Genomic DNA, 13141 nt, shown 5'->3' with positions numbered 1-13141 from the left:
CACCCAGAGAAGTGTAGTTAAGTAGTGCGCCTGCTGCACTGACTAATTGTGGGTATGGCTAACAGTGTGAGGGGCTAAAAATTTGAACCCTACTTCCTGCGTACACAAACAAAATATGATTTACCTGACCAAAGCATCTGGATGCTTCTCTCATGTTCTCCACTTGCTCCTAAGGCCTGCATCGAGCGGCTGGCCTGCTGCATTCTGAACACAGGAGGTCAGTTGCTCAGCACAGTGCTATTCAGAAAATGTTTCTATTTTCTGAATGAATGAAAAGTAGTCCCTTATTGGATGAGGTGAGGAGGCAAGATGTCAATGCAGCATTGGTGTCAATCACCACAGTAATAACCCCCAGCATTTAAGTCAATGGACACAAGAATAACCACCAACACTAGTGTCAGTGGAAGCATTTCTAACCCCAAACATTGGTGGCAGTGGATGCAGTAATAACCATTAGAACTTGAGTCAGTGGATGCAATATTAAACCCTAGCATTGGAGTCAATGGATGCAATAATAACCCGCAACATTGGTGTCCATGAATAGAATAATAACCCTCAACATTGGTGTCAGTGGATGCAATAATAACCTCCAGCACCAGTGTCAATGGACACAATAGTAACCCCAACATTTGTGTCAATGGATGCAATGATAACCAGGGGCGTACCTAGAGCATTTGGCACCCAGGGCCCATCCTATATCTGGCACCCCCCCAACTGTAAAAACACCCACAAAAAAACACCCTCCTCTGCCAAGATCAGCGTTTTTTAATTCTGCTTTCTTTTTTAAATGGCGCTGTTGGCTACCGAGTAAACCGGAAGTGACACTGTACTGTCGCTTCCAGTTTTCTACATCGGAGACCTGATCAAAGGCAAAATCGGCTTTGTTCGGATTTATGGCCAGCTGGCTGGTGGCTCAGGTCTGCGGGGGGGATGGGAGACCTGGGCGGAGCTGTGGGGGGATGGGGACGTCCCCTCCCACTCCTTGTAATAACAGCGGTAGCTGTTCATCCATGGTAGCCAGTGACAATAGACGGGAAAGGACAGAGGTGTCAGTCACTCAGGTGTGAGCAGATGCCACATTTTTGGACAGATTGTGCCGCGGTCAGGAAAGTGGAGAGCTGGACTGGAGCTGCTATGAGGGAGACATCAGAGTGAGAAGGGGAGACAGCTGACAATACAAAGTATGGCCCATACTTTGCATTATCTACTGTCCTCAGGGACAGATCTGATCCAGAGATCCCACTGTATGGCGATCTCTGGATCGGATCTGTCCCTAAGGACAGCATTGGCATTGATGATTTGATTCAGATTTGGGAACTGACCTACTGACAAGGCGTGTTGCTTGCTGGACCGTGGATGGGATCTGATGGCCACAGGGAAGATGGCAAGATGCTGCTGTGACCTGCTGCTTGCTGGACGGATCTGATGGCTGCAAGATGTGGGTGTAAGTCCCCCCCTTTATCAGATACTCTATACCTGGTTTGTGAACACAGCAACACCACCTCCCCCCCCCTTACCAGGTAAGATCACAGCTCAGCTACTATAGGTGGGTTGTAGTCACACAGCAATATACAGCACACACATGCATTCTGCAACCTGTATACAGCACACGCCTGGATTCTGCAACCTGTACATAGCACACGCCTGCATTCTGCAACCTGTACATAGCACACGTCTGCATTCTGCAACCTGTATACAGCACACGCCTGCATTCTGCAACCTGTACATAGCACACGCCTGCATTCTGCAACCTGTACATAGCACACGCCTGCATTCTGCAACCTGTACATAGCACACGCCTGGATTCTGCAACCTGTACATAGCACACGCCTGCATTCTGCAACCTGTACATAGAACACGCCTGCATTCTGCAACCTGTACATAGCACACGCCTGCATTCTGCAACCTGTACATAGCATACGCCTGCATTCTGCAACCTGTACATAGCACACACCTGCATTCTGCAACCTGTACATAGCACACGCCTGCATTCTGCAACCTGTACATAGCACACGCCTGCATTCTGCAACCTGTACATAGCACACGCCTGCATTCTGCAACCTGTACATAGCACACGCCTGCATTCTGCAACCTGTACATAGCACACGCCTGCATTCTGCAACCTGTACATAGCACACGCCTGGATTCTGCAACCTGTACATAGCACACGCCTGCATTCTGCAACCTGTACATAGAACACGCCTGCATTCTGCAACCTGTACATAGCACACGCCTGCATTCTGCAACCTGTACATAGCATACGCCTGCATTCTGCAACCTGTACATAGCACACGCCTGCATTCTGCAACCTGTACATAGCACACGCCTGCATTCTGCAACCTGTACATAGCACACGCCTGCATTCTGCAACCTGTACATAGCACACGCCTGCATTCTGCAACCTGTACATAGCATACGCCTGCATTCTGCAACCTGTACATAGAACACGCCTGCATTCTGCAACCTGTACATAGCACACGCCTGCATTCTGCAACCTGTACATAGCATACGCCTGCATTCTGCAACCTGTACATAGCACACACCTGCATTCTGCAACCTGTACATAGCACACACCTGCATTCTGCAACCTGTACATAGCACACGCCTGCATTCTGCAACCTGTACATGGCACACGCCTGGATTCTGCAACCTGTACATGGCACACGCCTGCATTCTGCAACCTGTACATGGCACACGCCTGCATTCTGCAACCTGTACATGGCACACGCCTGCATTCTGCAACCTGTACATGGCACACGCCTGCATTCTGCAACCTGTACATAGCACACGCCTGCATTCTGCAACCTGTACATAGCACACGCCTGTATTCTGCTACTTGTATATAGCACAAATCTGGAGTCTACAACCTATACATAGCACACGCCTGTATTCTGCAACCCCCCCATCAGGTCAGCTACACTACCTACTACACAGCACCCCTCCCCCCCTTCCCCTTCTATGACAGAGCAGCACAGTAAGGATGGCAGGACGGACACTCTCCTCCAACGTCTTCTCTTCTCACAGCTCACACACCCCCTATCACCAGCTCACCTCGGCTCTCAGCTTCAGCTGGGGAGGTTTAGACTCTGGAAGATGGTGTGGACACAGAGTGTAACAGCAACCACCCCTGCGCTGAATGATGACACACTCAGCTCGGCTGCTCAGCAGTGGTGGGTGGAGCTAGCAGGTGAAAACAGAAACTAGACCATACTATTTCGGCCACAGTGCTGGGGGTGTTCAAGCTCACAAAAAACTCACAAAAAAACAGAGCAGCCAGAGCCAGGGATTCCCTTCAGGATACTGTAAGACAGTATCTGAGTGCAGAGTGAACCCCATAGCAATGCCACCCAGCCACTTACACCCCCCTCAATGTGTGGCACCTGGGGCGGAACGCCCCCCCCGCCCCCTGCTTGGTACGCTCCTGATGATAACCCCCCAACATTGGTGTCAATGGATGTAATAATATCCCCCAACATTAGTGTCAGTGGACGCATTACTAACCCTCTGCATTGGTGTTAGTGGACACTCTATTAACTCCCAGCACTAGTGACAATGGATGCAATATTATCCCCAGTATTGGTGTTAGTGGACGCAATAATAATCCCCAACATTGGTGCAAGTGAACACATTAATAACCCTTAAAATTGCTGTCAGTGAATGCAAAAATAACCCCCAGCATTGGTGTCAATGGACACAATAATAATTCCCAAAACTAGTGTAAGTACTATACTAGTATACTATACTAGCTAGCAGCAGCATAGTAGTGGTAAGTTAGTCTTATGCTGCGTAGACACGTATCAGACTATCCAGCGGACTTAGTCTGGCAGACAAACCGCCGGACTGTCCGCTGGACTTTCCGAATGAGCTACCTGGTACTTTTGCGGACTATCCACTGTCCTTTTGAAATGAACGGACTCACCCACACACACGGAGGAAAGTCCGTTCATTTTGAACGCGGCTCCAGGTAGCCAGGACTTGCGAAGGAAAGGTCGCTGGCCCTGTCAACTGGTATGGAGTTAAAGGGGAAGCCCTACACTGAAAAAACAGCGTGGGGGTCCCCCCAGGTCCATATCAGACCCTTATCCGAGCACGCAACCCGGCCGGTCAGGAAAGGGGGTGGGAACGAGCGAGCGCCCCCTTCCTGAGCCATACCAGGCTGCGTGCCCTCAACATGGGGGGTGCTTTGGGGATGGGGGCTGCGCGCCCCCCCACCCCAAAGCACCTTGTCCCCATGTTAATGAGGACAAGGGCCTCTTTCTGACAACCCTGGCCGTTGGTTGTTGGGGTCTGCGGGCAGGGGGCTTATCGGAATCCGTGAGCCCCCTTTAATAAGGGGGCCCCCCACCCTGTGTGAATGAGTATGGGGTACAATGTACCCCTACCCATTCACCTGTGAAAAAATTTTAAAAAAACACAACACACAAGGGTTAAAATAGTTTATTGCACAGCTCCAGGGGTTTTCTTCCGTCTTCGGGGGTCTTCTCGCCGGACTCCTCCGCTATCTTCTGCTAGCTCTTTTAGTAGCGGAGGAGCCCGGCTTTCTTCTTCGCTGCCGCCCTCTTCTTTCGACTTCGGGGGTCTTGTCCCCCTCTTTGGGGGTCTTGTCCCCCTCTTCGGTTCTTCTTGCCGGGCCACCACGCTTTCTTCTAGCTCTTTTACAAGATCTTCTGTCGCCGCCTTCTGTTCTTCTGTTCTTCTTCTCTTCTCTTTTTCTCTTCTTGAGCTATTGCTTCTTCGCTGTCTCTGGCCACAATGACAGGCACACGGCGTGCGGCGACTTATATAGGGACATCACCGGATGATGTCCCCACCCATTATGATGTCACAGACTCAGCATCCTCTGGGACTGTGACATCATAATGGGCGAGGACATCACCCGGCGATGTCCCTATATAAGTCGCCGCACATCATGTCCCTGTCATTGTGGAGACAGCGACGACTCAACACCTCAAGAAGAGAAGAACAGAAGGCGGCGAAGACAGCGACGAGAGCAGTGACAGAAGACTGTGCCACCACTTGTAAAAGAGCTAGAAGAAAGCGTGGTGGCCCGGCAAGTATAACCGAAGAGGGGGACAAGACCCCCGAAGAGGGGGACAAGACCCCCGAAGTCGGAAGAAGACCCCCGGGCGGCAACGAAGAAGAAAGCCAGGCTCCTCCGCTAGTAAAAGAGCTAGCAGAAGATAGCGGAGGAGTCCAGCGAGATGACCCATCAAGACGGAAGACCCCCGGAGCTGTGCAATAAATTATTTTTAAACCTTGTGTGTTGTGTTTTTTTTACTTTTTTTTCACAGGTGAATGGGTAGAGGTACATTGTACCCCATACTCATTCACATAGGATGGGGGGCTGGGATCCGGGGGTCCCCTTATTAAAGGGGGCTCCCGGATTCTGATAAGCCCCCCGCCCGCAGACCCTGACAACCATTGGCCAGGGTTTTCGGGAAGAGGCCCTTGTCCTCAACAACATGGGGACAAGATGCTTTGGGGTGGGGGGCCGCGCGGCCCCCCTTCCCCAAAGCATCCCCCCATGTTGAGGGCACGCGGCCTGGTACGGCTCAGGAGAGGGGCGCCCCACCCCCTTTCCTGACCGGCCGGGTAGGGTGCTTGAAAAAGGTTCTAATATGGACACAGAGGGGGACCCCCACACCATTTTTCAGCATAGGGATTCCCCTTTAAGTCCATACCAGGTGACGGTATCAGCGACGCCTCCTTCGCTGGTCCCGGCTACCTGGAGCCACGCTCAAAATGAGCGGACTTTTCTCCGGGCGGAAAAAGGCCATTCATTTCAAAAGTATGGCAGACTAGCACACACACGGCCGTATTGTCCGCCAGACTAGCACACACACGGCCGTATTTTGGTGCAAAACTACTTTCTTAGTCCACCGGACTTTTGGGTAAAAAATGTCCGCCGGAGCCCACACACGGTCCTCCGGACTTTTCCCCCAGATTGTTTGATCGTGTGTACGTGGCATTAGTGAGACTGGGCCAAAAGGGAAAGAGGGAAACACCTGGAGAGGAGAGCAAAAGTAGCCAGTTAATCCATGTTGCTGGTGGTGGCTACACAGCACAGCATTCTGTGCTTACGAGCCCAAGGCAGGAAGTTAAACCGCTAGCCAATGGGGAGTGGTGAGTGGGGAAAAGCGCCAGCAGCTCCGATGTGCTCTGTGTGCTGCCTCATTGTAATATAGCTCTGTGCCAGACACTGTCAGCCTTAGCCCGAGCCCGACAGCCCAGCACGAGGGCATAAAACAGTATTAGTGGGGAATGATTATTAACCCTTGCAGCTGCAACTATGCTCCGCCACTGACCTCTCTGCTGTACTGCTTGTCACTGGTGCCATGGACCAGGGACACAAGGCATTTGATTTTTGGCAGGATGCTCTGGGGGGGGTGGGATTTTGAACCCTCCTAACCCCCCCTTATATATGTCCCTGATTATAATTTATTTTATTAAAGCAGAACTTCACTCTCTCAATCAGCATTGACTATTTTTTATCCTTATGCCGCTAGAATTAGTAAATCGATAAGAAATTATATCATATTAACTTGTTTTAAACTTTTTTTTTTTTTTACATTTCTTCGGTTGCTTCCTTGATCCCAGGCCTAGTGAAATGATGCCATGGTTCCCAAGAGTCTTCAGAAGGGGAGGAGATGGCCACAGCTAGACATGCTAGGGGGCTGTTTTTGAAAGTGATTTCTCAACAAAATAAAGCATGTTGACATTGATGGATGGGAATATTTACTTGAATATTAAAAATGAAATAAATAGCATTTTTGGTTTGTTATGCTTCAAGTCAGTGTAGTTCCACTTTGAAAAGGATAGGTCATTATTAATCTGCAGCCACTGTAATTTTCTGTACAATTCAATACAATATAGCAACCTGCAAGCGTTCTTTACACTGTTGGTGTACAGCATGCCCCCAGAAATATCAATTCCTGCTTATGTAATTGGTTTATTAATTTTACCAGAAGTCTGCACAAAGATACACGTCAAATTTTAGGAATCCTCTGCTGTAGAAACTTTTGTTTTGCTTTGATATTCTATAAGGGCTAAAGTGATTGTAAAGTCTTGTTTTATTTGTTACAAAATAACAACCATGTCTATACTTACCTGCTCTGTGCAGAGATTTTGCACAGAGCAGCCCAGATCCTCCTCTTTTCAGGTCCCTCCTTGTTGCTTGCTATGGGGGCACCTGAGCCGAACCACAGCTCCCTGTGTTGATTCAGACAAGGAGCCCCAGCCTGTCCCCGTTCTCTCTCTCCTCATTGGTTGACTGACTTTGATTGACAGCAGTGGCAGCCATTGGCGCCACGCTGCTGTCTCAGCCAAAGAAGGAAGTCCCGGGCAGCCAAGTGTCTGGTGCAACATTGCTGGATCTAGAGGGACCTCAGGTATTAGGGGGGCTGCTGCACACAGAAGGCTTTTAATCTTAATGCATAGAATGCATTAGGATAAAAAAACCTTCTGATTTTACAGTCACTTTATGTACACAGGGGATGCTACAAGTATTTAGCGTAGATAGTGTAGGTAAATTTAGTTAGGCTCCATTGTAGCCAGTGGGGCCAGGGATCATTTGTTGTTAGAGACTCAGCTCTCAGAGCCTGACAGCTAATTGTCACCTCCCCCTGGCTTCTGGAAGCTTCCTGAAGGTTATAGAACTTAGAGGGCAGAGGGACAGATATCAAGGCCTGAATATTTAAGGGATCTTTGCAAATGGGTAGGGATGGCTCAGAAGGCAGAGAGACAGCCCTTAAATACTCAGGAGCCTGGCCATGTGGGAGAATCCATGGAGGACATGTGCTGGGAGAGAGAGAAGTAGCAGAGAGAGGAACCCACACCCCTTCAGCCTACGCCAGGCTTGGAAACAAGTGGGAGCTGTTCAGCAGAAGACCTGGGCAGAAGTTGCACAGGGAACATTTTATTCTGTGAATGAGTTCACTTAATAAACAGGCTTCTGTGAATGAACAGTGGTGGGGCAGACCTGCTGTTTGTTGGAACACAGCTCTTCTTCTGGCAGGGCTCTGGGAGTATAGTGATAGCTGCACTCACGAAGCTCCATAAAACTGTTATGCCCCGTACACAAGATCGGACATTCCGACAACAAAAGCCATGGATTTTTTCCAACGGATGTGGGTTCAAATTTGTCTTGCATACACACGGTCACATAAATCTTGTCGGAAATTCCAAACATCAAGAACGCGGTGACGTACGACGAGCTGAGAAAAATGTTCAATAGCTAGTGCGGCTCTTCTGCTTAATTCCCAGCATGCGTGGAACTTTGTTCGTCGGAATTGTGTACACATGATCGGAATTTACGACAGCGTATTTTGTTGTCGGGAAAATTTGAGATCCATATCTAAAATTTTGTGGGAAATCAGGAAATTCTGATGGAAATTCTGACCATGTGTAGGCTCCATCGGACATTTTCCGACAACAAGCTCCCATCAAACATTTTCCATCAGAAAATTTGACCGTGTGTACGGGGCATTAGATGTAAATTAAAGAGATACGTCCAAGATGGCATGCACCTCATTGCACTTAACTCATAGTATGCTAACATATTTTACAAAGTGACTGAATTCCTGGAGTTCAGCTTTAAGCATGATACAAAAAAAAAACACCAGCAATTACAGTCGTGTTTTTTTTTTATTACTAAAATATATTTGGCAGAGGGAAAGGCAGAACTAGGAGCCAATCAGTATGTATGCTGACAAAGAACTTGCCGACAGGAGGCAAAAGTAAATGAGTAAAAGGAGCTTATTAGTGTGTGGCTGCTTCTGTTCCAATCATTAGCTGATTCAAGGGATGAGCAACACACTATATTGCTCTAACTGCATTAGAGAAAAGCCAGGTCACCAGGCTGGCTATGCTGTCTAACAGGGCTGTATTTAGCTGCTTGAATCCAGAAGAAAGGCTGCATTCTGTCAATAATCCCTTTAAGCTTTTTTCATACAAGCTGAGAGAACAAACCATTCCCTGATCCCTCTGAAGATTTTTAACCCTTCCTCTATGGACTCCATAACTAAGTCCCAGTAGAAGGGATGGAATTCTGAAATTCATCAAGAGGACATAGAGGAGTGTAGCCTTTCTTTAAGATCAACTTGCATGCTTATAGGTGGAGACTGAGCCCAAGAATTGCATTTTCCATTGGAGATGTGGGTTGGCAAGGAGTTTGGGAATGATCTTGTGGAATGCTAATATCTATGTTTATCTGGCGAAAACCTTAACACAATTAGAAATGATAGGTTTGTATGTTTTTATTTTTTTATATGGGAAAAAAAAGATAAGAAGAGACAAAATACATTTTTTGGACAGGGCGATTTGCTATATTCACCCTGTACAGTTGGCCATGGGTGCCCACAGTGACCTTTCAGTCAAAAAATATACATGAATGTGCATTCTGCAAAAAATTCCAGACCAGGAAATAATCATATGCTATCGGCTTTTACCTTCATGTGAGCCTAACACATTAATTAAACTGTTTATGCTCTTCCTTTGAAGGCAAGTCTTTATAAATACTTAACTCTTCTGCTGTGCATACCATCCAAAATTGTTCTATGAGGAAATGTCCCTCGAATCAGCCAGGAAGCCTGCACTTCTTTGTGTGTTGATCGTCCATGTCCCCTGCAACACTCAGTGGTTCCTCCTGCCAACCTTTATGTATCTTAAGGACACATTAGTGAGGTTGAGGTCAGCAGGAGGAACCACTAAGCAGCAGGATAAGTATTTACTAACATTGACAGGGGGTGTACTGTGAGAGGTGTTACACTTACACCATCCTTACATTTGCATGTGCTTAACCTGAAAAACGATATCTGGGGATAAGTCCACTTGAAGAAACTAAGCCCTTAAAATGGTAAACCTTTTTTCCAACATAAAACTATTTCAGCTGCTGTTGGTTTGCACAGAAGTATCTTCTACTGGTTACAGTAGAGTGATTGTAGCCTAAGGTAATTTGGGGTAATTACCAATGCAGTTTGAAGAGTAGGTAGCAAAGATTTCAGGGCACCAGGTAAATTAGAAAGATATTGTAGGGTTCCACTCTTCTTGTATGTAAGTAGTTGTGGAGTGGTGGGAGATGTGTATGAGAACCAACTTTATCAGGAAGATGTTTCCAAACAATGAGTAGTGAGTGTATGTAGACAAGAAGTGGCTGAAAGAAGTTGGAAGAAATCACAACACTGGGATGCAAAAAGATTGCAAAAGTTAAAAACTTTATCTTAAGAGAGAAGAATGCATGGTAATTGTTGTTAAATAAAGTAAAGTAGTAGCATTCTATGCATTAAGGTGAAAAACCTTCTGTGTTGTAGCAGCCCGTCCCCCTTTTCTTACCTGAACCCGATCGTTCCGGCATCGACGACGAGTCCAGCAGCTGTCTTGGGTTCTCATTGGATAGATTGATAGCCATTGGCTTTCGCTGCTGTCAATCAAATCCAGTGACACGGGAGCCAGGGGGTGGGGCCGAGTCCTGCTGTCTGTGTCAATGGACTCAGCAGCAGGACTCGGGAGCTTGACCACACAAGTGCCTCCATGGAAAGCGGCTCTTCGTGGGGGCACTCAATGAAGAGGAAGGGCCAGGAGCCGCACTGGGGACTCCAGAAAAGGAGGATCGGGGCCGATCTCTGCAAAACCCTTGCACAGAGCAGGTAAGTATGACATGTTTGTAAAGGTTTGGGTTTTAAAAAAAAAAAATAACAATCACTGCTGATTTCCATCAACCAATCACGTGTGAGCAAAAATGCTGTTATTTTGTTTTTTGCTTGCACCTGATTGTGCATTCTTTACAAAATAAAGGTTCACCAAATTCTCTAAGCTCTGGGTAAAATAGTATACAGTCTATTTATCGTTTAGTAAATCAACCCCAATGTGTATTTGGGGTATTACATCACTGGCGTGGCACTTTAGTAATTTAACTTTTATGCCGCGTACACACGATCAGAATTCCGGACAGAAAAAGACAGATGAGAGCTTTTCATCGGAAAATGCGACCGTGTGTATGCTCCATCGGAATTTAGCTGTCCGAATTTCCGCCAGCCAAAAATTGATAGCGTGTTCTCAATTTTCTCGACGGAAAAACTTTCTATCGGTAATTCCGATCGTGTGTATGCAATTCCGAGACGCCAAAAATCACGCATGCTCAGATTCATCTACAAGACAGAAGCTGTTGGCTACTGGCTATTGCACTTCCTTTTTCTAGTGCCGTCGTACGTGTTGTACGTCACCGCGTTATAAACGATCAGAATTTGATATGACCGTGTGTAGGCAAGACAGCTTGAGCCGAATTCCGTCGGGAAAACCATCAGAACTTTTTCCGACGAGAATTCCGATTGTGTGTACGCGGCATCACAGTTCCTTCTTTCTGTCATTTACTTATTTTTACAAGTTAAACATTTCTTTTAATACATAGCAAGCAGTAATATTGGTGCAGATGTCCAAGCACCACACCCCAATAATTCCTCATTGACACTCAAATCATAAGGGAATTTGTAGATGTCAGATTTAACCCCCACTAGCAGCCAATGAAGGGGTTAATTGTGCCCGCAAAGCGCCGCTGCCGAAATTAATTTGTTTAGAAATTTTTTTTAATGGGCAGGGGTGCTTTAGGAGCGGTGTATACACCACTCCTAAACCTCCCCAAAGATGCTGCTTACAGGACTTTTTTTTTTCTTCCAAACTGCAGGACTTTTTTTAACATTCCGCAAGCCCACCGCTCCAGTGTGAAAGCACTTGGGCTTTCACACTGGAGTGACAGGACTTTAGAGGAGCTTTGCAGGCGCTATTTTTAGCACTAAAACACCTGTAAAGTGTGTCAGTGGGTAAGTAGTCTTAGGGCTTCAAGAAATTAGAGAAGTCAGAACATCTGTTTTTCTTATATTTTTTCGGGTTATTAAATGTTACCAAAAAATAACCTCCATCTTTCTAAAAAAAAAAAAAAAAAAAAAAAAAAAAAGTGTGTATATATATATATATATATATATATATATATATATATAAGCCACTTGTATATATATATATATATATATATATATATATATATAAGCCACTTGTATACAGGGTTGCATAGCGATGTAATTGTTAAAGTGTTACAGCACTGAAAACGAAACCGAGAAATGTTTTGATAATAAAAGACTATATATAGGGGTATATAGAGGCTGTAAACGTGCTAGTACTCAAATATTAAAATACTCAAGTGGAAATAAAGTGAACCAAGTTATATTATTTTAAGCATATAATTATTATAAATGTAAATGATTACAGTTTTATAACTTTATTAAGTATATGTCAAGGCTTAAAGAAAAAAAAAACCTTGGCAGTGGATCTCTTTATGTTGAATCATTTGAGTTTTCAGGCATTACAGGTAGGATAAAAAACATATGTATCCTGATCCAACAATTTATCAAAGCACTCATAGCCCAGGAGTATAAAATTCGGAGTACAGTGTGAAACTGAAGGTAGAAAATGGTCGCTGTCTGCAAGATATATGTATCAGGTACAATGTCTAAATCAGTAGACAGAAAATCAGTCAGACAGAAGACCCAGTAGATACATCCAAAGCATTTAAGGATACATTGGCATTGTTTAAAGCAGATAATTCAAATACCTGGTAAAAAAATTATAATTGGAGGAAGGTGTAGTTCTATCAAAGTAAGCATGAAAGAAATTAAGAAAGAAAAAAAAGGGAGTGGGGGGGGGGGGGAGGAGGATAAAGGGAGGAAATTGAAAAAGATAATGGGGGGTCAGGGGTGGCCAGTAACACATGAGAAACTCCCAGAAACAGCTGAATCCTCAAACCTTTGCAGAGACAAACGGAGTCAAAATCAGATGAATATCTGAAATGAGACCACACTGTCTACATGACATTGTAGGATTCAGAACTGTCATCTTCCCATGCAATCATATGTTCCACATAGTCAATCTAATTCATCCCACATAGTGGGCCACCATAGATAAAGTGCCTAACTAAGCTCTTTTTAATTTGTTTATAGGAGCCTGGTAGCATGCATAACACAGTAATCTGGAGATAAATTCCCAAATGAACCACAACAAGTTTATCATACAAGTGTAGGATTTAATCCCAAAAAGGGAGAGTTTTTGGGCAAGTACCCCAAATATGTGTTATATTGGCAGGAGCCTGTAAACAATG

This window comes from Lithobates pipiens, unplaced genomic scaffold (assembly GCF_037356315.1).
Source record: "Lithobates pipiens isolate NorthernLeopardFrog02 unplaced genomic scaffold, aLitPip1_a1.2 Scaffold_22, whole genome shotgun sequence".
Taxonomy (NCBI): domain Eukaryota; kingdom Metazoa; phylum Chordata; class Amphibia; order Anura; family Ranidae; genus Lithobates; species Lithobates pipiens.
Note: the sequence above shows the minus strand (reverse complement) of the source record.